General features: G+C 48.1%; 1 protein-coding gene across 1 annotated transcript in view; it reads right to left on the bottom strand.

Moving 5' to 3' along the window:
• Positions 1 to 25,978, bottom strand: part of LOC139383827 (MNAT1 component of CDK activating kinase) — a 61,552-nt gene that overhangs the window by 1,251 nt on the left and 34,323 nt on the right. The gene's annotated exons all lie outside the window — the stretch shown is intronic.

Genomic DNA, 25,978 nt, shown 5'->3' with positions numbered 1-25,978 from the left:
TGAAACCAAGATTAAACTCTTTGGCCTGAATGCCAAGCATCACGTCTGGAGGAAACCTGGCACCATCCCTACGGTGAAGCATGGTGGTGGCAGCATCATGCTGTTGGGATGTTTTTCAGCGGCAAGGACTGGGAGACTTGTCAGGATTGGGGAAAGATGAACGGAGAAAAGTAGAGATATCCTTGATGAAAACCTGCTTCCAGAGTACTCAGGACATCAGACTAGGGTGAAGGTTCACCTTCCAACAGGACAATGACCCTAAGCACACAGCCAAGACAATCGCAAAAATGGCTACGGGACAAGTCTCAATGTCCTTGAGTGGCCCAGCCAGAGCCTGGACTTGAACCTGATCGAACATCTCTGGAGAGACCTGAAAATAGCTGTGCAGAGACACTCCCCATCCAACCTGACAGAGCTTGAAAGGATCTACAGAGAATAATGGGAGAAACTCCCCAAATCCATGGGTGACAAGCTTGTAGCGTCATACCCAAGAAGACTCGAGGCTGTAATCGCTGCCAAATATGCTTCAACAAAGTACTATGTAAAGGGTCTGAATACTTATAAATGTGATGATTTTTAATATTAATAGATTTGCAAAAATGTCTTAAAAAAAACAGTTTTTGCTTTGTGGTTATGGGGTAGTGTGTGAAGATTCATAAGGGGGAAAAAAAACAATTTAATACATTTTAGAATAAGCTTGTAACGTAACAACATTTTGAAAAAGTCAAGGGGTCTGAATACTTTCCGAAGACACAGTATATTAGTCTGTCCCCTCTCCTTCATCATCCCTATATTAGCATCACTTCTACTAACTGATGTATATGTGATGTGAAGATAAAATCTTCACAGTCTGTCTTTAGAGGTGGTGAGGCCTTTAAAAACGAATCACCCAGTCAACACATCCAAAGCTTGGATGCAAAGGCATTGATGCAGTTGATGTGAAGCATTTCTTGAGCATTGGTTGATTTTTCCTCAGACACTTGGCCCGCACCCAAGGTTTTTCTAGCCCTACAGAATTCCCTCAGCACCATATGAAGGCAGGAGTAAACCGCCCGTCAACCCCACACAGTGCACACTCACAAACACCTTGTGCCTCGGCGCCCCTCCACCCTGCCACCATTATAGTATTATAGGTGTCTTTTATTTTTAAGTGCATGCAGATGTTGCCCTAGCCCACCAGAGGATGGCGAGTCACTGTTCATTTTCACTCTGAGCTGTAGATGGAAAAACAGCTGAGCTGTCTACTGTACCTTGTCCCCTGGTCTCTGTGGTGACAGGGGTGCTCTTCCTGACTCTACCTCCCTTCCTCCTCACACACTCAGTCCTAGGCTGTCAGTCAGCTCAGTGGGCACCAAGGGAGCGACCTCCCACCCCCACACGACTGGGCCTCCCTCACTGGGTTCTACAGTCTGACTACTAAGCTAACATAGTCCTCAAGCCACTGAGACCCAAAGCAACAGACAGCACACACACTCACCCCTCTGCCACACTCACAGCCCAAATACAGAGCCCCCACACGAGTTAAGCTTTGTGCCTCCTGTCCCTGAGAGCCAGGGAAAGTGAAATAGGAAGTGAGCACACAGACAGCCCTCTGATTTCTGCTCTGGTTCGGTCTGCTTTACAGAGTAACCCAACACGTGGGGAGGCTCGGAGAGAGACTGTTGGAGTGGGAGGGAGGTGGTGTGTGTTGGAGTATGTGTTTATGGAGCATTTCTTTTTGGCAGTTTACATGTGTACCTGTGTGTACTTAACATTTGACATGATACACAGTATATGAAAAAAAATACTAATATCTAAAAACCAACTGCTGAGCATAACGTATGCATGGTCATTATGGTCAATATGGCATTTACTAATGTGTTATGCATTGACATGAACAGAAAATGAATTCTAGCCATCAGTGGTTAAGTTCCAGACGTAAGAAGAGAAGGACGGATCGGGTTTTGTACATAAAGACCACTCTTCACCCACTAGAGAAACAACACACAAGTCCAAAACAGGCATCCCAGTGATTAATAATAACTTCATTTAGCCTTAGCTCCTGTAGCCTGTCCTTCACAGAGCACTTGATGCCTTCTCCGATGGCTTCCTGCTCCTCTCCCCACAGCAGATGAGTGCTGACTATTGATTATATTGTACTGGGCCCTTTTAACAGTGAAAAAGTGGTCTATTTCCAGCCTGGCTAAGTCTGCTCTTCCTGCTAATCTAATCCCCAAGCTACTCGTGTGGTCATTCCTTCCAAGAAAGCTGAGAGCTCTGTGTAACTTTATACCAGCCTGCCCCTAAGGAGGGAGAGCGAAAGAGGGAGGGAGGGAGAATAATGGTGGGAGGAGAGAGAGAGAGAGAGAGAGAGAGTGAGAGAGAGAGTGGGAGGATGTAGAGTGAAATCACCTTTGAGTATCATCACCAGCGAGTCCACTAGTCTAAAGCCGTTAAACTAAACCAGTCAGTCTGCCTTCTGCTCCCCCCTAACGCCACACGTTAGTTCAGTTCAGCTCCATTAAATCTCCTCTCCAAGCTCTACTTTACACACACACTTCCAGACAGACAGACAGACAGACACATATTTTACATGGGTGCTTCATAAAACATTTGCAAACAGACAGTGAAGTTTAGTAATTGGTACACAGCAATAGACATACACTGAATGAATGAGACACTCAACAGTATACATGGTGCACTGAACCAGCTTTGCTGCTACTATTCCACTATACTGTGTCTGTACTTCACCTTCTGAGACAAAGTTAGGCTTACACCTCTCCCCCACCCCACACTCCTCATTCTCTTTCTCCCAGAGGACTGGCTGCCTTTTGTTCACAGGCCCCTGAAACCCAAGCCGTTTCGGCCGGTAACATCTTTCACTCTCCGGGCCCCACTGGAGCATTAGCTGCAACCTGATCTGGGCCTTTTCAAAGCCTCCTGTTATTGGGTAAATATGGGTCACTTTGGACTGGTCCATTATGTCGCTTAGGGGGGCGGGAATAGACTAATGCAGGCGATAGAGATGACAGAATGACATTTGTCAGCATGATCTTAGTTGGTTCTTTAGTCCATACAAAAACCCATGATAACGTATGGATCCTATAGCACGCCCAGCTCTTTGTTATACTACACTGAACAAAAATATGAAGTATTGGTCCCATGTTTCATGACCTGAAATAAAAGACCTCAAATGCTCCATGCGCATAAAAAGCTCATGTCTCTCATATTTGGTGCACAAATATGTTTACATCCCTGTTAGTGAGCGTTTCTCCTTTACCAAGAAAATCCTCCCACCTGACAGGTGTGGCATATCAAGAAGCTGATTAAATTGCATGATCTTTGCACAGGTGCACCTTGTGCTGGGGACAATAAAAAGCCATTCTAAAATGTGGAGTTCTGTCACACTGTTTCCAGAGAATTGAATGTTCATATCTTGTCATTCTAGAGAATTTGGTAGGATGTCCAACCCGCTTCACAACCGCAAACCATGTGTAAGGCGTCGTGTGGGCGAGCGGTTTGCTGATGTCAACTTTGTGCCTCATGGTGGCGGTGGGGTTATGGAATGGGCAGGTATAAGCTACGGTCAACAAACCCAATTGCCTTTTATCGATGGCAATTTGAATGCACGAAAATACTGTGAAGAGATCCTGAGGCCAATTTGTTTTTTTTTCTTTCATTATCTGTGACCAGATTCATATCTTTATTCCCAGTCATGTGAAATCCACAGATTAGGGCCTAATTAATGTATTCCAATTGACCGATTTCCTCATATGAACTGTAACTCAGTAAAATGAAATTCTTGCATGTTGCGTTTATATTTTTCTTCAGTATACATTGTCCTACACGGCCTAGAAATGGAAAACTAATGATCCTACTGTTAAATCTAAAAACATGAACACCTTGAATCAGTGTATTACCACAAGGGCGTAATAACAATATTACTCTAGAATTCGGTTTTCAGTGTTCATGCTACCATCCACCCCTTTCCGAGAGCCAAATGCCTCCAAACTGTTGGAGCGAACAGCTTTTTTCCTCTGGCATGGAACGGTGAATACCTGGGAAATGTCTCCTGCTAACGCTAATAATCGTCTTGGATTTCCGGTTGGAACCTCAAAAGTATTCCCTGCTCCTGTTGCCTGGAAAACTACACGGAGGCACATCTCTAATTCAAAGTGAAAAGATAAGTGCCGAAATGTTCCCGGAAGGTTCCGCGTGGTTATCATCTGAAAATGTGTGGCTTCTCTTTCTGTTGTGCAAGTGTGTGTGTGTGGAAGACAGGGAGGGTGTTAGACTTCAGTGAAATAGCTGCAGGACTAAGGCTGAGTGAAAACGGCCTGCTTTGGAGCAGCTACCTTATGTGAGGGACTGGCAGAGTGGCTGGATCGAGGCCCTCGTCTAGACTCCATGTGTTGGCTGTGGGGAAACCCAGCCATGATGTAAAGAAAAGAGACAAAGATATAATGCTGCCACAACCACACTTGTCTATAGATGGCCAACAGTTGGTGGTGCTCTCACAAACCACATACACAAGAGACAATATATTCATTCATTTGGACCAGCCTTATTAAAACATTGCTGATTGACACTGTGGGATTACAGCAGGTTGCTTGGTTGTATTCCTCTATGAAAACATCCCTGTATGTAGGTCTGAGTGGGTTGTGCTCATCTACAATAGTGCATCAGTATAAATGAACTCCACTGTGAATGTATAATAGAGGCCCCTATCAGAAAACCATGAATCACTGAAGCAGTAGTGGTAGCCAGCTGTTGTTACAGTACGTCTTCGTCTCCCTCCTCCTGCTACTGCACTTTACTTTCACAACGGTCTGGTCACTGACCCCAGACCAGGCTGCAGCTCAGCACCTGTCTGCTCCCAGACCACACTCTCTGATCCTGGGAATGCAGTTGTTTTTGCAGCACAAAAGATCAAAGAGAAGTGTTTACTTCCCATCACTCGTGGCCATGGTAGAGACGGAGCATCTTAACTCCCATCACAACCGCACTATGGGACAATTCTACTCTGTACACAGTGAGAGAGAAAAATATTTAGCAATGTCAAAACTCAATTAACTTTCAACTATCCAAGACTACAGCCTTCTGGTTGAAGGTGGTGGAGGGTTTTGTGTAAGATATCAGGGCTGAGGTGTGTGGTGACAGTAAAGGGTTATTAAGGTCAGTGTTTGGGAGGTCCTGGCTAGAGCTCTCCACAAAGACCTGTTTCATACTTCTGAAAGGCCAGTCATGAGCCTCTTGGACAGCAGGCCTCATGTCCGGAAGTCTTCCTTTAGCGCTTCGATCCAGCAGGGGTTGGAAATCCTGGCCTGGGAATGAGGGGGTGGGGGTGCAGAGCCACACACCTGCCGGATGATTTGTCATTATAGACGGGTCAGCACTCAGCTGTCAACCCCCTAATCACCCTCCCCACCCCAACTGCTCCTCCAGAAACACCCCTGCATTCCTTAGCCAGCTCCAGTTACACTCACAGCTCCACTTACACACACTCACAGCTCCACTTACACACACACACACACACACGCACACCCCCCACTGCCCTAAAAACAAGAGCACCGCTGTGTGTGGGTGTCTCTATGTTACAGGGTACAGTGACCTGCATATCTTTCCCAAAACCTTACTAGCAATATACTTCCTCTCTGCAGAATTTACTAGAAGGTATGCTAGCTAAAACACACCCAGCCACCCAGGAACAAAAAACCCTGCAGTGGAGACGAACATAGAGCACTCTTACAGGTAAACTAAATATGTCAACAGCAGCCTTTCATCATCAGGGTCCAGAGGCCAGTCTCATCTCCCTGGGATGGAGTTTCCTTCAGGACATGGGAGTGTGAGATTATATCCTGAACCATTTGGATGATATGGCACGGCCCAAAACCCTGTTGTACACTGGAGAATTGGTCTGGGACATCACACACACACACGCTTGGTCATCGACTCCTTATCCTTTATCACGTATCTTATCATCACTTGCAGGTCAACTCCACTGACAGAGGGTGTCTCTCAGAGAGCCATAAGGGGCATCAGTAACACTTAGTTAAGGAGGGCCACTTTCAGGGTGTTAACACAAGCATTGTATGACACTTGACATTAACACTTACAGAAATACACACTCATTTGTGATTGACAACCGGCAAGCAGAACCTATAAGGCCGGTTTACATTAATCACAGAAAGAGTATGAATGACATTTTTGTGTCTGTGATTTTAAGGCATTACAAAGAACAGAGGCTTAAGTAGACGCCTAAAACTTAACTATACTTCCTTCACAAAGCGTCACCTGTCACCGCTCCTCCAGGACTGTCTGTGTCACAGACCTGTTCTTTCCATGTCTGGCCTGGTGGGGGCGGTAGAGGCTGCCTGACAGAGCAAAAGGACAGCCCAAACTCTGTACTTCAGCCATGGCATGGAAACCCACCACTAACTAGCCACTTGACACAGGAATCCACGTTAGGGCAGTGAGATGCCAGGCAGGTACTGAGCATCTATCCCCTGGAGAGCAGGGAGAATACAATCAGGGTCCTCGTTAACCAAATGGGCCCATAATGGAAGGGCATATGCTCTTCACCAAATGGTTGTTAGCGCGGGACACACCCACAAAACACACCACACGGGAGTGTTGATTGTCATATGTAGCAAATTGTGAATAGAACACTGGTACACTGCGGAAGAAAAACCTTCGCCCAGTTGGGTTCTGAAACACTGGTATCAGTTTCCACAGACCCTCAAGCTATAGGGAGTGGCAAGATAATTTCAATTAGAGGGTGGGAGGGAGATTCAAACATCATAATGGAAAGGTACCTACTACAATTAGCTGTGTGAGGCAAGTCCCCACAACACAGCACCAGATGACGGGAGTTTGTTTTCTTTCCCTAGCTCTTAAGAGGGAAAAATGAGCCAGCTAATCTCCCTGTACATCACTGAAACCTGGGAGGGAAGGAGGAGACACACAGCAATCCACTGTGCCAATATGTGTGTGTGTGTGTATGCCTATAGCTAGGGTGAGAGGAGCCTGCCTTACACACCTCTGCATATAGTGGGGAGAACAAGTATTTGATAACCTGCAAAATTGGCAGTGTTTCCTACTTACAAAGCATGTAGAGGTCTGTAATTTTTATCATAGGTACACTTCAACTGTGAGAGACGGAATCTAAACCAAAAATCCAGAAAATCACATGTATGATTTAAGTAATTAATTTGCATTTTATTGCATGACATAAGTATTTGATCACCTACCAACCAGTAAGAATTCCAGCTCTGCTTTGTAAGTAGGAAAACCTGCCAAATCGGCAGTGTATCAAATACTTGTTCTCCCCACTGTATTAGGGGAATGTATAAATAGTAAGGAGACATCGCCGCTCTCTCTCGTTCTTCTGGGAGTTGACCCTGCAGTCTCTAACCAGCGCCACAAATAAACAAAGGAGGCAGCAGACAGCTAGCTAGCTTCCCTAGTCTCCATCACTGGGGCTGGCCTGTTGTGTGTATGGGAACACCACCCGCCTGCCTGGGGAAGAGGCTGGCAAGGGGCCCTAATAAGAAAAACAGAAAACAGCCCTCTCTCCATTCAAACCCACAGACAGATCCCAGGAACACCCAGTGGAGGACTGGCGTGGCGACTCCCTTGCTTTCTGCTGTTTTTACAAACAAACCCATAAAGCTAAAGAGCTTTCTACTGTCAGCAGAGAAGCCTCCTCCTCCAATCCACTGGCCTAATGACTCACACTCAATCAATATTTGCACAGATCACATTAAGAGACAACAATAAATCCAGTTTATACAGAGCTATGCTTGTTTTGCTTCCGTTTCCTAGGACAAAGAATATTCTCTGTGAGTGCAGGTCAGGATAATGAGTGGATTCTGTACTATACAACATTCACACAATACCCTGGGAGTAGCACAGCTACCCCTGTAACGGAGAGAACCACCACCACTCCCCTTCCCCATATTTCCAGGCTTGCCCCACGAAAATACAGCGCCTGGCCACGCGAGAGTAGCTATAATAGAAAATCAGAGATGAGAGTTGACTGACTCAGAGCTGAGTGTGATGCAGCTGATAACAGCTCATACTGTGGGTTTGCCAGTCAACCCTGCATTAAAGATCTGGCTCCCATACTCTCATATACTTCCTGCAGTATCTTTTGGCTGTGTAAATGTCAAATCTGTGAGCTACAGCTTTCACAGTGAGCAGTGCTCACTGCTCTGAGAGGGTGTGGATAGAGCATCCAGAGAAGCAGTATCTTGCAATGGTTTGCTTTACCCAGCTAGCTGCCAGCAAAAGTGACACTTTCAGCCTGAGCTTTTGAGAAACAGAAGGTATACCATATTTGTTACACAAAAGTATCCTATAACATACATCTTTATGATTCATTGTTGTTACGTTATACATTTCAATCGCCCCCACAAAAGCTTGAATAAATTAAGGAAGGTTATGTAATTGCAGTAAAAACCAGATTAAAGACCTTGGGTTCATCAGATCATACTAGACAGAGCCTTTCTCGCCTTCATCCAGCCCCATAACTCAATCATCAACGCTACAGTGTGTGTGTGTGTGTGTGTGTGTGTGTGTGTGTGTCCAGTATGCGAGGCCTTCACTGTGAGGTGCCATCACTCTCCTCTGTCCCAGGCAGCCCCCCAGGACCCTGTGAAGACCTCAACCCCTCCCAACCCCCTCTCCCTCCCAGGCCCCAGGCCCATCAAGTGGATTTGATCTCAGCTGTGATCAGAGAGCCGTGGCCGTATGGAAAAGCCATTTCAGGCAATTTTGTGTAAACAGTCCCTCTGGAGTGGTCCTCAGCCAAGCACACGCCTGCTGCTCTCCACACACTCAGAGAGCGAGACGCACGGGAGCCACAGTGACTAAGATTTACTGACTCCTAGTGAGGGAAGTGGAGAGGGTGGGTGGTGAGAGAGTGGAAGGGGGGGAGAGAGAGAAAGAAAATTAAGAGAGAGACACAGGAGGACAATTAACCCCCAAGGTCGATGTCCGCGCCCCTGCGGAAATCTAATATAAATCTAGTATATAAAACAAAAATCCCCATAAAAATCTCTGTTTAAGCTAGAAAATGCTGTGAAAAGTGACAGAGCTAGAGCGGTGTTTGTCAGACCATGAGACATTCTCACAAAATCGTCTATAGCGTCCGAACGATTTGGCCAACTATCACAAACACGATGGTGTTCTGCGTTTTGCTCTACGACCCTAGCAAGCGTAATTGGAAATCGTCTGAAGTTGGTGCAGCCGAATGCCACGAATGAGACCCCTTTGTGTAAAGTTGAGACTCTCATGGACACATACATATCGGTTAGTTTGACTCGTCTGAAGGTCCCCTGGTACCAGTCAAACACAATTATGAAAGACTATATAGAGACTGTTTAGTGACAAAAATAAGTGGTTAAAAATCTAATCAATTCAAATTGTATTTGTCACATGCCCGAATACAACAGGTAACTGTGAACTGCTTACTTAAAAGCCCTTAACCCACAATGCAGTTCAAGAAATAGTTCAAATAAACTAACATTTTAAAAATCCAATCAATCAAAAAGTAGCACACATTTGCATAATAACGAGACCGGTATGGAGTCAATGTGTGGGGGTACAGGTTAGTCGAGGTAATTTATAAAGTGACTATGCATAGATAATAAACAACGAGTAGCAGCAGTGTAAAAACAAATATAAACAAATGTAAATAGTCCGGGTGACCATTTGATTAGCTTAGTTGTTCAGCGATCTTATGGCTTGGGGGTAGAAGCTGTTAAGGAGCCTTTTGATCCGAGACTTGCTGCTCCGGTACCACTTGCCGTCTGGTAGCAGAGAGAACAGTCTATGACTTAGGTGAGTCTTGGATGTCAAGAAGCTTGGCTCCTGGGATGTACTGGGCCGTAAGCACTACCCTCTGTAGCACCTTACCATCAAATACTGAGCAGTTGCCATACCAGGCGGTGATGCAAATGGTCAGGATGATCTTGATGGTGGAACTGTAGAACTTTGAGGATCTGAGGACCCATGCCAAATCTGTTCAGTCTCCTGTAGGGGGAAAAGTTGTCGTGCCTTCTTCATGACACCAAGCACACCATGTCGAGGTGTGCTTGGACCATGTTAGTTTGTTGGTGAAGTGGACACCAAGGAACTTGAAGTTCTCAACCTGCTCCACTGCAGCTCTGTAGATGAGAATGGGGGCATGCTCAGCCCTCCTTTTCCTATAGTCCACAAACATCTCCTTTGTCTTGATCACATTGAGGGAGAGGTTGTCTCCTCCCTATAGGCTATCTTGTCAGTGATCAGATCTACCACTGTTGTGTCATCGGCAAACTTGATGGTGTTGGGAGTCGTGCCTGGCCGTGCAGTCATGAGTGAACAGGGAGTAGGAGGGGCCCGTGTTGAGGATCATCTTGGCAGATGTGTTGTTGCATACCCTTACCACCTTGGGGCAGCCCGTCAGGAAGTCCAGGATCCAGTTGCAGCGGGTGTTTATTCCCAGGGTCCTTAGCGATGAGCTTTGTGGGCACTATTATTATTATTATTATATTATTATATATTGAAAGCTGAGCTGTAGTCAGTGAAGAGCATTCTCACATTAGGATCTGTTGGGGCGGTATGCAAATTGGAGTGGATTTAGGGTTTCTGGCTACGGACTTGAGTGCTACGGGGTGGTAATCATTTAGGCAGGTTACCTTCTCTTTCTTGGGCAGAGGGACTATGGTGGTCTGCTTGAAACATAGATATTACAGACTCGGTCAGGGAGAGGTTGAAAATGTCAGTGAAGACACTTGCCAGTTGGTCCGCTCATGCTTTGAGTATACATCCTGGTAATCCGTCTGGCCCGCGGCTTTGTTAATGTTGACCTGTTTAAAGGGCTTGCTCACATCGGCTATGGAGAGCGTGATCCCACAGTCGTCGGGAACAGCTGGAGCTCTCATGCATGCTTCAGTGTTGCTTTCCTCAAAGCGAACATAAAGGCATTTAGCTAGTCTGGTAGGCTCTTGTCACTGGGCAGCTCACGGCTGCGTTTCCCTTTGTAGTCTGTAATAGTTTTCAAGCCCTGACACATCAGACGAGCATCAGAGCCGGTGTAGTAGGATTCAATCGTAGTCCTATATTGACGCTATGCCTGTTTGATGGTTAGTCTGAGGGCATAGCAGGATTTCTTATATGCGTCTGGAATAGTCTCCCGCTCCTTGAAACTGGCAGCTCCATGGCTTCTGGTTGGGAAATGCATGTATGTACGGTACACTGTGGGGATGACGTCGTCGATGCACTTATTGTTGAAGCGGTTGACTGAGGTAGTATACTCCAATGCCATTGGATGAATCCCGGAACATATTCCAGTCTGTGCTAACAAAACAGTCCTGTAGCGTAGCATCCACGTCATCTGAACAATTCCTTATTAAGCAAGTCACTGGTGCTTCCGGCTTTAGTTTTTGCTTGTAAATTGGAATCATGGATAGAATTATGGTCAGATTAGCCAAAAGGAGGTCGAGCTTTGTATGCATCTCTGTGCGTGGAGTTAAGGTGGTCTATAGTTTTTTTCCTCTGGTTGAACTTGTGACATGTTGATAGAAATTAGGAAAAACAGATAAAAGTTTGCGTGCATTAAAGTCCCCGACCACTAGGAGCGCCACTTCTGGATGAGCCTTTTCTTGTTTGCTTATGGCCTTATGCAGCTCGTTGAGTGCGGTCTTAGTACCAGCATTGGTTTGTGGTGGTAAATAGATGGCTCCAAATAATATAGATAAGAACTCTTGGTAGATAGTGTGGTCTACAGCTTATCATGAGGTATTCTACCCAAGGCGAGCAATACCGCAAAAGTTTTTTAATTAGACATCGCATGCCAGCAGTTATTGACAAATAGACAAACACCCCCACCCCTCTTCTTACCAGATGTAGCTGCTCTGTCTAGCCGAAACGCATACAATTGAAGTCAGAAGTTTACATACACCTTAGCCAAATAGATTTTAACCTGTTGAGTGTAAGGGGCAGTATTTGGATGTTTGGATGAAAAACGTATCCAAATTAAACAGGCTATTTCTCAGGCCCAGAAGCTAGAATATACATATAATTGTCAGATTAGGATAGAAAACTCTAAAGTTTCCAAAACTGTCAAAATATTGTCTGTGGGTATAACAGAACTGATATTGCAGGCAAAACCTGAGGAAAATTCAACTAGGAAGTGCCTCTTATTTTGAAAGCTCCCTGTTCCATTGCATGCCTTCCCTCCATTTAAAGGGATATCAACCAGATTCCTTTCCCTATGGCTTCCACATGGTGTGAACGGTCTTTAGACATAGTTTCAGCCTTTATTCTGAAAAATGAGCGAGAACAATCACATCACGTCAGTGGATGGCTGGGTGCCAGCAGAGTTTTGCATGCGCCAACAGCTTGGAACAGAAATTTTCACTCTCTCCCCTATTGAAAAAGCTACGGTCCGGTTAAAATATTAGCGGTTATTTATTGTAAAAACAACCTGAGGATTGATTATAAAAACGATTGAAATGTTTCTACGAACTTTGCGGATACTATTTGGAATTTGTCTGCCCCGTCATGACCGCTAGAGCCTGTATTTTGGATATAAAATAATCTTTATGGAACAAAAGGAACATATATTGTGTAACTGGGAGTCTCGTGAGTGCAAACATCCGAAGATCAAAGGGAAGCGATTTAATTTACTGCTTTTCTGACCAAACTACTTGGCTGCTAGCTGTTTGTTATGTTTTGTCTGCTGAGAGAGATGTCCTTACATAAACGCTTGGTTTGCTTTAGCTGTAAAGCTTTTTTGAAATCTGACACGCCAGGTGGATTAACAACAAGCCAAACTGTGTTTTGCTATATTGCACTTGTGATTTCATGAAAATTAAATATTTTTTGTAATTTAATTTGGCGCTCTGCAATTCAGCGGATGTTGACGAAAATGATCCCGCTAACGGGATGGGTGTGCTAAGAAGTTAACTCAGTTTTTCACAATTCCTGACATTTAATCCTAGTAAAAATTCCCTGTTTTAGGTCAGTTAGGATCACAAGTTCATTTTAAGAATGTGAAATGTCAGAATAATAGTAGAGAATGATTTATTTAAGATTTTAGTTCTTTCATCACATTCCCAGTGGGTCAGAAGTTTACATACACTCAATTAGTATTTGGTAGCATTGCCTTTAAATTGTTTAACTTGGGTCAAACATTTTGGGTAGCCTTCCACAAGCTACCCAAAATAAGTTGGGTGAATTTTGGCCCATTCCTCCTGACAGAGCTGGTGTAACTGAGTCAGGTTTGTAGGCCTCCTTGCTCGCACACGCTTTTTCAGTTTTGCCCACAAATGTTCTATAGGGTTGAGGTCAGTGCTTTGTGATGGACACTCCAATACATTGACTTTGTTGTCCTTAAGCCATTTTGCCACAACTTTGGAAGTATGCTTGGGGTCATTGTCCATTTAGAAGACCCATTTGCGACCAAGCTTTAACTTTAACTGATGTCTTGAGATGTTGCTTCAATATAGCCACACAATTTTCCTTCCTTATGAAGCTATCCATTTTGTGAAGTGCACCAGTCCCTCCTGCAGCAAAGCACCCCCACAACATGATGCTGCCACCCCCGTGCTTCACGGTTGACCAAATATTTATTTTCCACCATAATTTGCAAATAAATTCATTAAAAATCCTACAATGTGATTTTCTGGATTTTCTTTTCTAATTTTGTCTGTCATAGTTGAAGTGTACCTATGATGAAAATTACAGGCCTCTCATCTTTTTAAGTGGGAGAACTTGCACAATTGGTGGCTGACTAAATACTTTTTTGCCCCACTGTATATGCATAACAATTCAATTGTTCTACCTTGTTCACAAGCAAATAGATTAGCTGACTTCTCACTAGCATGTGGACTTGTGCTTGAGAGACTGTTGATGAGACCTGTGTTCATTTTATTGAATGTCTGCTACAAGACGTTGGTCATTATTAATGGATGTACATGGTTCTGGTTACATTTGCAACAAAAAGGGTGATCAGTGATTATTGCAACAACAAAAAAATCAAGTTAAACTATTTTGGTAAAAATAAATAATTAGTGGGTGTTATGGTTGTGGGAGGCTTATATTTAAGCCTAGGGATAATTTTACAAGCCCTGAATTCATGAAATTATTTCTGACTGTTTGAAATGCAGATACATATGATGAATCAGATATAACTTTGAAAAAAATAAAAGAGATGTGATTTTTAGGCCATATGGCCCAGCCAGCGTGGCATGAACCGTCGCGATACATTGGCACATGACAATTATTAGAATGTCAAATATTTGTCAATTCTTGCATGCTGTCCATGCTGGCTTTTGCGGCTTACCTGAGACATGAAACAGATAGTCTGAGGGCATGCATGCTGTTGCCAACTTATTAATGAACAATTTTCCAAAATGGGTAATGGAAAAAGTTTATTTTTATTTGACATTGTAGGTTTTTGCCAGAATTATATCTTTTTTTGGTTTGACGTCATTATGTCCAGCTGTTTTTAAAATCAACACAAAAATGTCAAATGGACACACACTCTTGCAGGCAAATGTCAAATCTATTTTCTATGCAAACTTTCTAAATGTCGACAAAAGTGAATGGAAACATAGCTTATGGTAGCTTAACAACAAAGCGTCCTTTTCTCTATATGTACCAATCAATCCCCTCCATCCATCCGTCAGAGAGCTTGAACCCTTCAGCCAGACTCCAGTGAGTCTCAGGTGCCTCCATGGCTCAGGATCACTACTTCCTGGTCTGCAGCTCAGCTTAGCTCTGGGTCCCCTGGAGAGGAGCTCCAGACTAAACATCCAGCTCCCCCCTCCCCCTCCCTCATCTGCTCCCCTTCACCCCAACCAGGTGAGGAGAGACGGCCGCCTGACAACCAACCTCTCCACGACGAAAACCTCACTTTTTCCACCAATTAGGTAGAGCTGGGAGGGAAGAGGGGCGGGGGTAAAACTTCTAAATACTATCTACATTGGTAATTAAAGTGGCGCGTTGAGCAACCCCTGTCACAGAGATGGACTAATTTCAGGGCAACCTGTGCCAACACAAACAACTGCTCTCTCTAGCTTTCATTGTCAGCACTTGAGGTTTTAGTAGAATGTTTGAGTGTGGTGCTGCCAATTTCTCCTTCTCCATATTTCCCCCCCACGCGATTAGTCATTGTCCAAGATTTTCTCCCCTTTCTCTCTAGAGCGGCAGACAACTTGGGTCTGTCATCGCCTACAGTCAGAGCTTAAGAAGTGCACTAGAAGACACACACACACACACACACACACACACACAGATCAAAGACAAGCACACATAAACATGCTCCCTCTTTCCATTTCTCAAAGACACACAACAAGACCAAAACAAACCTTCCCTAACAAAACACACAAACCGTACATGACTTCCAAAACAGTAACATATGTTCATAATATACAAATGTACCATCATTCAGGTTCTCTTTTCATCCACAGACAGCAGAAGCACAGATAGAACAATGGCATCCCTCTGTGGTGTGTGGAGTCAAGTGGTGAAACCTCAGTAATCAGTTCCCAACCATGTCACTGGAAGTTAGACTGGGCTGAGGCGGCTTGGCATGCCAGGAGAGGCCAGTATTGACCCAGCCACACCTGTCCTGAACACCCTCAGTTCTAAGACTACAGTAAACCACACCTTCAGTGGTCCAGATCACAGTGTAGGAAAATTCACATTATAATCTGTTATGGTAATGCACAGCAAAAGGTATTTTCGGTGCGGAATAAATTAATGCATGTGCCAATCAGTGAAACAGAATGTGTGACGCTTCCTTTTCATAAAATGTCTTCACACTATAGGGGGCCTCCTCTCTTCTGTGGTTTTTAAATCACACACAGAGACACATGCACAAAGACATGCACATACAGACTGTGTTTCTGAGATTGTATGTGTGTTGGGGGGGTGGAAGCTGAATGGACACTTTCGGGGGCCCCTGTTGTCTGAACATGCAGCCTTCTCTCTACCCCATTAGTGTAGCAGCTGCCTTTAATAAGAGCTCAGCCCATATTTATTCAGGTACAGAGTGCAAGAGAGTGCAGAGAGACAGACAGAGCGAGCGACAGACAGCGACAGACCGAGCGAGAGCGAGCGAGCGCGACAGACCGAGCGAGAGCGACAGACCGAGCGAGAGCGAGCGAGCGCGACAGACCGAGCGAGAGCGAGCGAGCGCGACAGACCGAGCGAGAGCGAGCGCGACAGACCGAGCGAGAGCGAGCGAGCGCGACAGACCGAGCGAGAGCGAGCGAGCGCGACAGACCGAGCGAGCGCGACAGACCGAGCGAGAGCGAGCGAGCGCGACAGACCGAGCGAGCGCGACAGACCGAGCGAGAGCGAGCGAGCGCGACAGACAGAGCGAGCGAGCGCGACAGACAGAGCGAGAGCGAGCGAGCGCGACAGACAGAGCGAGAGCGAGCGAGCGCGACAGACAGAGCGAGAGCGAGCGAGCGCGACAGACCGAGCGAGAGCGAGCGAGCGCGACAGACAGAGCGAGAGCGAGCGAGCGCGACAGACAGAGCGAGAGCGAGCGAGCGCGACAGACAGACAGAGCGAGAGCGAGCGAGCGCGACAGACAGAGCGAGAGCGAGCGAGCGCGACAGACAGAGCGAGAGCGAGCGAGCGCGACAGACAGAGCGACAGACAGAGCGAGAGCGAGCGAGCGAGCGCGACAGACAGAGCGAGAGCGAGCGAGCGAGACAGACAGAGCGAGAGCGAGCGAGCGAGCGCGACAGACAGAGCGAGAGCGAGCGAGCTAGCGCGACAGACAGAGCGAGCGAGCGCGACAGACAGAGCGAGCGAGCGAGCGCGACAGCGAGCGAGCGCGACAGACAGAGCGAGCGAGCTAGCGCGACAGACAGAGCGAGCGAGCGAGCGCGCGCGACAGACAGAGCGAGCGAGCGAGCGCGCGACAGACAGAGCGAGCGCGACAGCGAGCGAGCGCGACAGACAGAGCGAGCGAGCGAGCGCGACAGACAGAGCGAGCGAGCGAGCGCGACAGACAGAGCGAGCGAGCGAGCGCGACAGACAGAGCGAGCGAGCGAGCGCGACAGACAGAGCGAGCGAGCGAGCGCGACAGACAGAGCGAGCGAGCGAGCGCGACAGACAGAGCGAGCGAGCGAGCGCGACAGACAGAGCGAGCGAGCGCGACAGACAGAGCGAGCGAGCGCGACAGACAGAGCGAGCGAGCGAGCGCGACAGACAGACCGAGCGAGAGCGAGCGAGCGCGACAGACCGAGCGAGAGCGAGCGCGACAGACCGAGCGAGAGCGAGCGAGCGCGACAGACCGAGCGAGCGCGACAGACCGAGCGAGAGCGAGCGAGCGCGACAGACAGAGCGAGAGCGAGCGAGCGCGACAGACAGAGCGAGAGCGAGCGAGCGCGACAGACAGAGCGAGAGCGAGCGAGCGCGACAGACAGAGCGAGAGCGAGCGAGCGCGACAGACAGAGCGAGAGCGAGCGAGCGCGACAGACCGAGCGAGAGCGAGCGAGCGCGACAGACAGAGCGAGAGCGAGCGAGCGCGACAGACAGAGCGAGAGCGAGCGAGCGCGACAGACAGACAGAGCGAGAGCGAGCGAGCGCGACAGACAGAGCGAGAGCGAGCGAGCGCGACAGACAGAGCGAGCGCGACAGACAGAGCGAGAGCGAGCGAGCGCGACAGACAGAGCGAGAGCGAGCGAGCGCGACAGACAGAGCGAGAGCGAGCGAGCGCGACAGACAGAGCGAGAGCGAGCGAGCGCGACAGACAGAGCGAGAGCGAGCGAGCGCGACAGACAGAGCGAGAGCGAGCGAGCGAGCGCGACAGACAGAGCGAGAGCGAGCGAGCGAGCGCGACAGACAGAGCGAGCGCGACAGACAGAGCGAGAGCGACAGACAGAGCGAGAGCGAGCGAGCGAGTGCGACAGACAGAGCGAGAGCGAGCGAGCTAGCGCGACAGACAGAGCGAGCGAGCGAGCGCGACAGACAGAGCGAGCGAGCGCGACAGACAGAGCGAGCGAGCTAGCGCGACAGACAGAGCGAGCGAGCGAGCTAGCGCGACAGACAGAGCGAGCGAGCGAGCTAGCGCGACAGACAGAGCGAGCGAGCGAGCTAGCGCGACAGACAGAGCGAGCGAGCGAGCGCGACAGACAGAGCGAGCGAGCGAGCGCGACAGACAGAGCGAGCGAGCGAGCGCGACAGACAGAGCGAGCGAGCGAGCGCGCGCGACAGACAGAGCGAGCGAGCGAGCGCGACAGACAGAGCGAGCGAGCGAGCGCGACAGACAGAGCGAGCGAGCGAGCGCGACAGACAGAGCGAGCGAGCGAGCGCGACAGACAGAGCGAGCGAGCGAGCGCGACAGACAGAGCGAGCGAGCGAGCGCGACAGACAGAGCGAGCGAGCGAGCGCGACAGACAGAGCGAGAGCGAGCGAGCGCGACAGACAGAGCGAGAGCGAGCGAGCGCGACAGACAGAGCGAGAGCGAGCGAGCGCGACAGACAGAGCGAGAGCGAGCGAGCGCGACAGACAGAGCGAGAGCGAGCGAGCGCGACAGACAGAGCGAGAGCGAGCGAGCGCGACAGACAGAGCGAGAGCGAGCGAGCGCGACAGACAGAGCGAGAGCGAGCGAGCGCGACAGACAGAGCGAGAGCGAGCGAGCGCGACAGACAGAGCGAGAGCGAGCGAGCGCGACAGACAGAGCGAGAGCGAGCGAGCGCGACAGACAGAGCGAGAGCGAGCGAGCGCGACAGACAGAGCGAGAGCGAGCGAGCGCGACAGACAGAGCGAGAGCGAGCGAGCGCGACAGACAGAGCGAGAGCGAGCGAGCGCGACAGACAGAGCGAGCGCGAGCGAGCGCGACAGACAGAGCGAGCGCGACAGACAGAGCGAGAGCGCGACAGACAGAGCGAGAGCGGGACAGACAGAGCGAGCGAGCGCGACAGACAGAGAGAGAGCGAGCGAGCGCGACAGACAGAGAGAGAGCGAGCGAGCGCGACAGACAGAGAGAGAGCGAGCGAGCGCGACAGACAGAGAGAGAGCGAGCGAGCGCGACAGACAGAGAGAGAGCGAGCGAGCGCGACAGACAGAGAGAGAGCGAGCGAGCGCGACAGACAGAGAGCGAGCGAGCGCGACAGACAGAGAGAGAGCGAGCGAGCGCGACAGACAGAGAGAGAGCGAGCGAGCGCGACAGACAGAGAGAGAGCGAGCGAGCGCGACAGACAGAGAGAGAGCGAGCGAGCGCGACAGACAGAGAGAGAGCGAGCGAGCGCGACAGACAGAGAGAGCGAGCGAGCGCGACAGACAGAGCGAGAGCGACAGAGAGCGAGAGCGACAGAGAGCGAGAGCGACAGAGAGCGAGAGCGACAGAGAGCGAGAGCGAGCGAGCGCGACAGACAGAGCGAGCGAGCGAGCGCGACAGACAGAGCGAGCGAGCTAGCGCGACAGACAGAGCGAGCGAGCGAGCTAGCGCGACAGACAGAGCGAGCGAGCGAGCTAGCGCGACAGACAGAGCGAGCGAGCGAGCGCGACAGACAGAGCGAGCGAGCGAGCGCGACAGCGAGCGAGCGCGACAGACAGAGCGAGCGAGCTAGCGCGACAGACAGAGCGAGCGAGCGAGCGCGCGCGACAGACAGAGCGAGCGAGCGAGCGCGACAGACAGAGCGAGCGAGCGAGCGCGACAGACAGAGCGAGCGAGCGAGCGCGACAGACAGAGCGAGCGAGCGAGCGCGACAGACAGAGCGAGCGAGCGAGCGCGACAGACAGAGCGAGCGAGCGAGCGCGACAGACAGAGCGAGCGAGCGAGCGCGACAGACAGAGCGAGCGAGCGAGCGCGACAGACAGAGCGAGAGCGAGCGAGCGCGACAGACAGAGCGAGAGCGAGCGAGCGCGACAGACAGAGCGAGAGCGAGCGAGCGCGACAGACAGAGCGAGAGCGAGCGAGCGCGACAGACAGAGCGAGAGCGAGCGAGCGCGACAGACAGAGCGAGAGCGAGCGAGCGCGACAGACAGAGCGAGAGCGAGCGAGCGCGACAGACAGAGCGAGAGCGAGCGAGCGCGACAGACAGAGCGAGAGCGAGCGAGCGCGACAGACAGAGCGAGCGCGAGCGAGCGCGACAGACAGAGCGAGCGCGACAGACAGAGCGAGAGCGCGACAGACAGAGCGAGAGCGCGACAGACAGAGCGAGCGAGCGCGACAGACAGAGCGAGCGAGCGCGACAGACAGAGAGAGAGCGAGCGAGCGCGACAGACAGAGAGAGAGCGAGCGAGCGCGACAGACAGAGAGAGAGCGAGCGAGCGCGACAGACAGAGAGAGAGCGAGCGAGCGCGACAGACAGAGAGCGAGCGAGCGCGACAGACAGAGAGAGAGCGAGCGAGCGCGACAGACAGAGAGAGAGCGAGCGAGCGCGACAGACAGAGAGAGAGCGAGCGAGCGCGACAGACAGAGAGAGAGCGAGCGAGCGCGACAGACAGAGAGAGAGCGAGCGAGCGCGACAGACAGAGAGAGAGCGAGCGAGCGCGACAGACAGAGAGAGCGAGCGAGCGCGACAGACAGAGAGAGCGAGCGAGCGCGACAGACAGAGCGAGAGCGACAGAGAGCGAGAGCGACAGAGAGCGAGAGCGACAGAGAGCGCGACAGAGAGCGAGAGCGACAGAGAGCGCGACAGAGAGCGAGAGCGAGCGCACTCAGTCCTCAAGTGGGTGTAGGACATACTGTGCAGAGCCGGGCCCTAGAGGCCACAAGGGGTGTGCACGGCTGATCGCCCAACTCTCCTCTCCCCCCCAGATTCCCCTGTCCAAGACAAATTAGCAGCAGTGCTGCTGTCACCATGGGCCCTGACCAAGAGAAACAGCCCTGTTAAAGATAACACCCTAGGACAGTCCCTCCTTCCCTATTCATATCCCCTTCATATTGTAGGTCAAAAGACTGACGCTCTGGCCCAACGCAGCACTGGAGAACTCGCTTCCAACCTCTCCATAACCTCCCACTGTTCTCCACACACCTTTCAACCATATCTGTTGTGGCCAGAAATGCAGACTAGGACGTGTACGTGTGTGTGTGTGTCACTATGCAAGTTTTTGGTGTGTGTCTGTCAGACTTTGGCGTGCGTGTGTGTGTGTCCATGCACGGGTGCATAAACTCTGAACTTAGCTGAATCACAAAACTGCCAACAATGCAGAAGTGTCATCAGCATTCCAGCTCAAGCTAACAGAGCCCACTGCATCATGGGAGTTGTGGTTTATTTGTACAGTAGTCTGTATGGCTGCCTACGCCAGAGGGACTGGGGTTCCTCATTGAGAGGAGCCTCATTTATCTCAGTGGCAGAGCCCTTCCCCGCCAGCCTTGGTCCTGCAGGACCCCTGAACTGCTGACACCAGACACACACACCCCCCCTCTTAACGGTGTGTTTCATCTGCATATTGATCAGCCTGGCCAAAAGAACAAAAACCTCAGCATTACACTGCATATATAATGTACACTACCGTTCAAAAGTTTGGGGTCACTTAGAAATGTCCTTGTTTTTGAAAGAAAAGCACAGTTTTGTCCATTTAAAATAACATCAAATTGATCAGAAATACAGTGTAGGCATTGTTAATGTTGTAAATGGCAATTGTAGCTGGAAATCAATGGGATATCTACATAGGCGTACAGAGACTGATTATCAGCAACCCTCACTCCTGTGTTCCAATGGCACGTTGTGTTAGCTAATCCAAGTTGATCATTTTAAAAGGCTAATTGATCATTAATTAGAAAGCCCTTTTACAATTATGTTAGCACAGCTGAAAACTGTTGTGCTGAATTTAAAGACGCAATAAAACTGGCCTTCTTTAGACTAGTTGAGTATCTGGAGCATCAGCATTTCTGGGTTCGATTACAGGCTCATCAGTCTATTCATGTTGAGAAATGAAGGCCATTCCACACGAGAAAATGCCAAGAAACTGAAGATCTCGTACAACGCTGTGTACTACTCCCTTCACAGAACAAACTGGCCCTAACCAGAATAGAAAGAGTGGGAGGCCCCGGTGCTCAACGGAGCAAGAGGACAAGTACATTAGAGTGTCTAGTTTGAGTAACAGACGCCTCAAGTCCTCAACTGGCAGCTTCATTAAATAGTAACCACAAATCGCCTCCCGGGTGGCGCAGTGGTTAAGGGCGCTGTACTGCAGCGCCAGCTGTGCCATCAGAGTCCTGGGTTCGCGCCCAGGCTCTGTCGTAACCGGCCGCGACCGGGAGGTCCGTGGGGCGACGCACAATTGGCCTAGCGTCGCCCGGGTTAGGGAGGGCTTGGTCGGTAGGGGTGTCCTTGTCTCATCGCGCACCAGCGACTTCTGTGGCGGGCTGGGCGCAGTGTACGCTAGCCAAGGTGCACGGTGTTTCCTCCGGCGCATTGGTGCGGCTGGCTTCCGGGTTGGATGTGCGCTGTGTTAAAGAAGCAGCGGCTTGGTTGGTTGTGTATCGGAGGACGCATGACTTTCAACCTTCGTCTCTCCCGAGCCCGTACGGGAGTTGTAGCGATGAGACAAGATAGTAGCTACTACAACAATTGGATACTATGAAATTGGGGAGAAAAAGGGGTAAAATTCAAAACAAAACAAAAAAAATAGTAACCACAAAACACCCGTCTCAACGTCAACAGTGAAGAGGCGACTCCGGGATGCTGGCCTTCTAGGTTCCAGCTAGAATAGTCATTTACAACATTAGCAATATCTACACTGTATTTCTGATCAATTTAATGTTATTTTAAAATGGACAAAAATAATAAAAAAGTGCTTTTCTTTCAAAAACAAGGACATTTCTAAGTACTGCAAAGTTTTGAACGGTAGTGTAAAAAAAGTCCCCGTTATTCTACTAAAGCCTCCTGCAATCCTTTAAGGAAGGTTTCACTTCAATTAGGTGGCTCAGGACTTCATTAGGGAAATGTGAAATGATTGAGGAACTTAAAATCAATAGGGCATTTTTATTACATATAAAATAGGGATTCACGATATATCGTTGACCATATCGGAATCGGCCGATATTAGCTAAAAATGCCAACAACGTGCGTACATGACGCCAAGTAAAATGTTGCGCTACACTTGCAACACAGCATTCCTAACCTAGCCCACAAGTTCTGTGGTGTGGATCGAGCAGTCAACAAGTCGAGCAGTCATTTGAAAGAGTAAGAACATTTCAGTGAGACAACTCAAAGGCGAAATCCATTAACACCAAGACAATGGAATTCATTGCCCTTGACAATCATCCGTTCTCTGTTGTGGGTGATGTTGGCTTTCACAGACTGGTCAAGCACCGCTATACACGACCAAGTGTGCTATTTTTCAGCGACTCCTACCGGAGTTACACAGAAATAGCATCACTGCTATTAGCTTCACGACAAACATACTATGGAACGCCGTTTGTGTCTTTGCGTGTCAAAAAAAGATACAGTAGCACTGTCAAAGCTGTATACATTTTAAAAAATGTTTTATTAAAAAAAGTCTGATAACAAGCAAACACTGGCCACGAACGATGTGTTTACAAACCCACGTTGGTAATAAAGCATCATTTGTTTGACCGCAAAGTCTGGGGTAGCTAGCTTTATCGTGGTACCTAACTAGCACCAATACAACCAGCCTGAAATGACTAGTAGAAACAGCAGTCATTTTCATTAGTTCTTAGCAATGATTTAGGAATCCTTGTGAGTAAGTATTAGCTAGGTCGCCACTTGTTCGCCAATGGAAATTGAACTTCAGTTCATGAAAATAAATAGCTAGCCAGCTACTTAACCCTGTTGCCCAAAGCTAACGTTATAAGCCTCTATACCATCCACTGCATCTTGCCTATGCCATTCTATACCATCCCTCGTTCATATATATTTTTTATGTACATATTCTTATTCATTCCTTTACACTTGTGTGTATAAGGTAGTAGTTGAGAAATTGTTAGATTAGATTACTCGTTGGATATTACTGCATTGTCGGAACTAGAAGCACAAGCATTTCGCTACACTGGGTTATATGTTGTGAAGCTAGCCACAATAAGGATTAGGCACAAGAGGAATTTGCGGTTTGCCTTCAAAATAAAATAGTAGAATTGTGTCATTTTTAATTTGAAGGCTAGCCGCAAAGTCCACTATTGTGGCTAATTCTTATTGTGGTTAGCTTCACATAGATGGGTCCAACCACCATTAATCAAATAAGAACTGTGTTATAAATTAGGGTTATTTTAGATGTTGACACCTAGCTACTGAAACAGATTGTCGTTTTGCTATGTTTTTGGGCAAGAACATTGTTTGCATCCATGAGCTAGGTAGCTTTTTTTTGACCAGCAATGTAGGTGCGGGAGACAACTTTACCAGCATCATAGCATACGTATCGATGAATCGTTGTGACATATGAAATACAAGTGAGTGTAATCAATGTGTAATAATTACGTTAAAAAATTTATGAACGTGTTAAATTATTATGTGACGTGCAGTCATATTCATGTCCTGATTGGTCAACAAGCTTATTTCACACGTCATAGTGTTATTTGACGTGCATCTTTTTTGACACGCAAAAACCCAAATCGGCGTTCCATAGAAATCCTGGTTGAGAATGAAACGACTGAACAAATTAACAACGAAACACAGCAAGTAGGTGAAAGAAATAGGTTTCGATTAGGTCTTACTGGTAATGGCGAAATGCGTAAAAGCCAACAAAATACATTTTTGGTCAGTGTGGTGTGTGTGTAACCTTTATTTAACTAGGCAAGTCAGTTAAGAACAAATTATTATTTACAATGACGGCCCGGACAACGCTGGGCCAATTGTGCACCACCCTATGGGACTACCAATCAAGGTCGGATGTGATACAGCCTGGATTCGTACCAGGGACTGAAGTGACGCCTCTTGCACTGAGATGCAGTGCCTTAGACCGCTGCGTCCATGTGTAAATTATTTAACTGTAGTCGAATGCTTAAAAGGCCGCAAAAGTTCTAAATTACACAGATCTTTTTTTTTTGGTAAGGAAAATATCAGAATCGGCCAAAAATGTCATATCGGTACATCACTAAAATAAAAATTATTTCAAAAATCTATGGAAACGGCAAGATAATCATCCCTCACAAGGGTCTGAAATTCTTCCTTGCAAGACTATCATCTGGAGGCCACATGAAATGTAATCTCTGCTGAATGATGGTAATATGAGGTAGATACACTCCATCAGTGTATTTATTTGGACAGTGAAGCTAAAGCTTTTAATTTGGCTCTATAATTCAGGATTTTGGATTTGAGATCAAACGTTAAATATGAGGCGACAGTACAAAATTTAATTTTATTTGAGGGTATTTTCATACATATCTGTTTTGCCATTTAGAAATGAAAGCACTTTCAGTAGAGTTGAAGTCGGAAGTTTACATACACTTACGGAGTCATTAAAACTTGTCTTTCAACCACTACACATATTTCTTGTTAACAAACTATAGTTTTGACAAGTCGGTTAGGATATGTAGATATCTACATTGTGCAAGTCATTTTTCCAACAATTGTTTACAGACTGCTTATTTCACTTAAATCACTATTCTAGTGTGTCAGAAGTTTACCTACACCAAGTTGACTGTGCCTTTAAACAGCTTGGAAAATTCCAGAAAATTATGTCATGGCTTTAGAAGCTTTTGGTAGGCTAATTGACATAATTTGAGTCAATTGGAGGTGTACCTGTGGTTGTATTTCAAGGCCTACCTTCAAACTCAGTGCCTCTTTGCTTGACATCATTGGAAAATCTAAAGAAATCAGCCAAGACATCAGAAAATAATTGTAGACCTCCACAAGCCTGGTACATCCTTGGGAGCAATTTCCAAACGCCTGAAGGTACCACATTCAACTGTACAAGCAATAGTACGCAATTATGCATGGGACAAAGCCCAAAGCTCAGGAAGGAGACGCGGTCTGTCTCCTAGAGATGAATGTACTTTGGTGCGAAAGTGCAAATCAATCCCAGAACAACAGCAAAGGACTTTATGAAGATGCTGGAGGAAACAGGTACAAAAGTA

Source organism: Oncorhynchus clarkii, chromosome 25 (genome assembly GCF_045791955.1).
Source record: "Oncorhynchus clarkii lewisi isolate Uvic-CL-2024 chromosome 25, UVic_Ocla_1.0, whole genome shotgun sequence".
Classification (NCBI taxonomy): Eukaryota; Metazoa; Chordata; class Actinopteri; order Salmoniformes; family Salmonidae; genus Oncorhynchus; species Oncorhynchus clarkii.
This window is presented reverse-complemented; position numbering and strand designations above follow the sequence as displayed.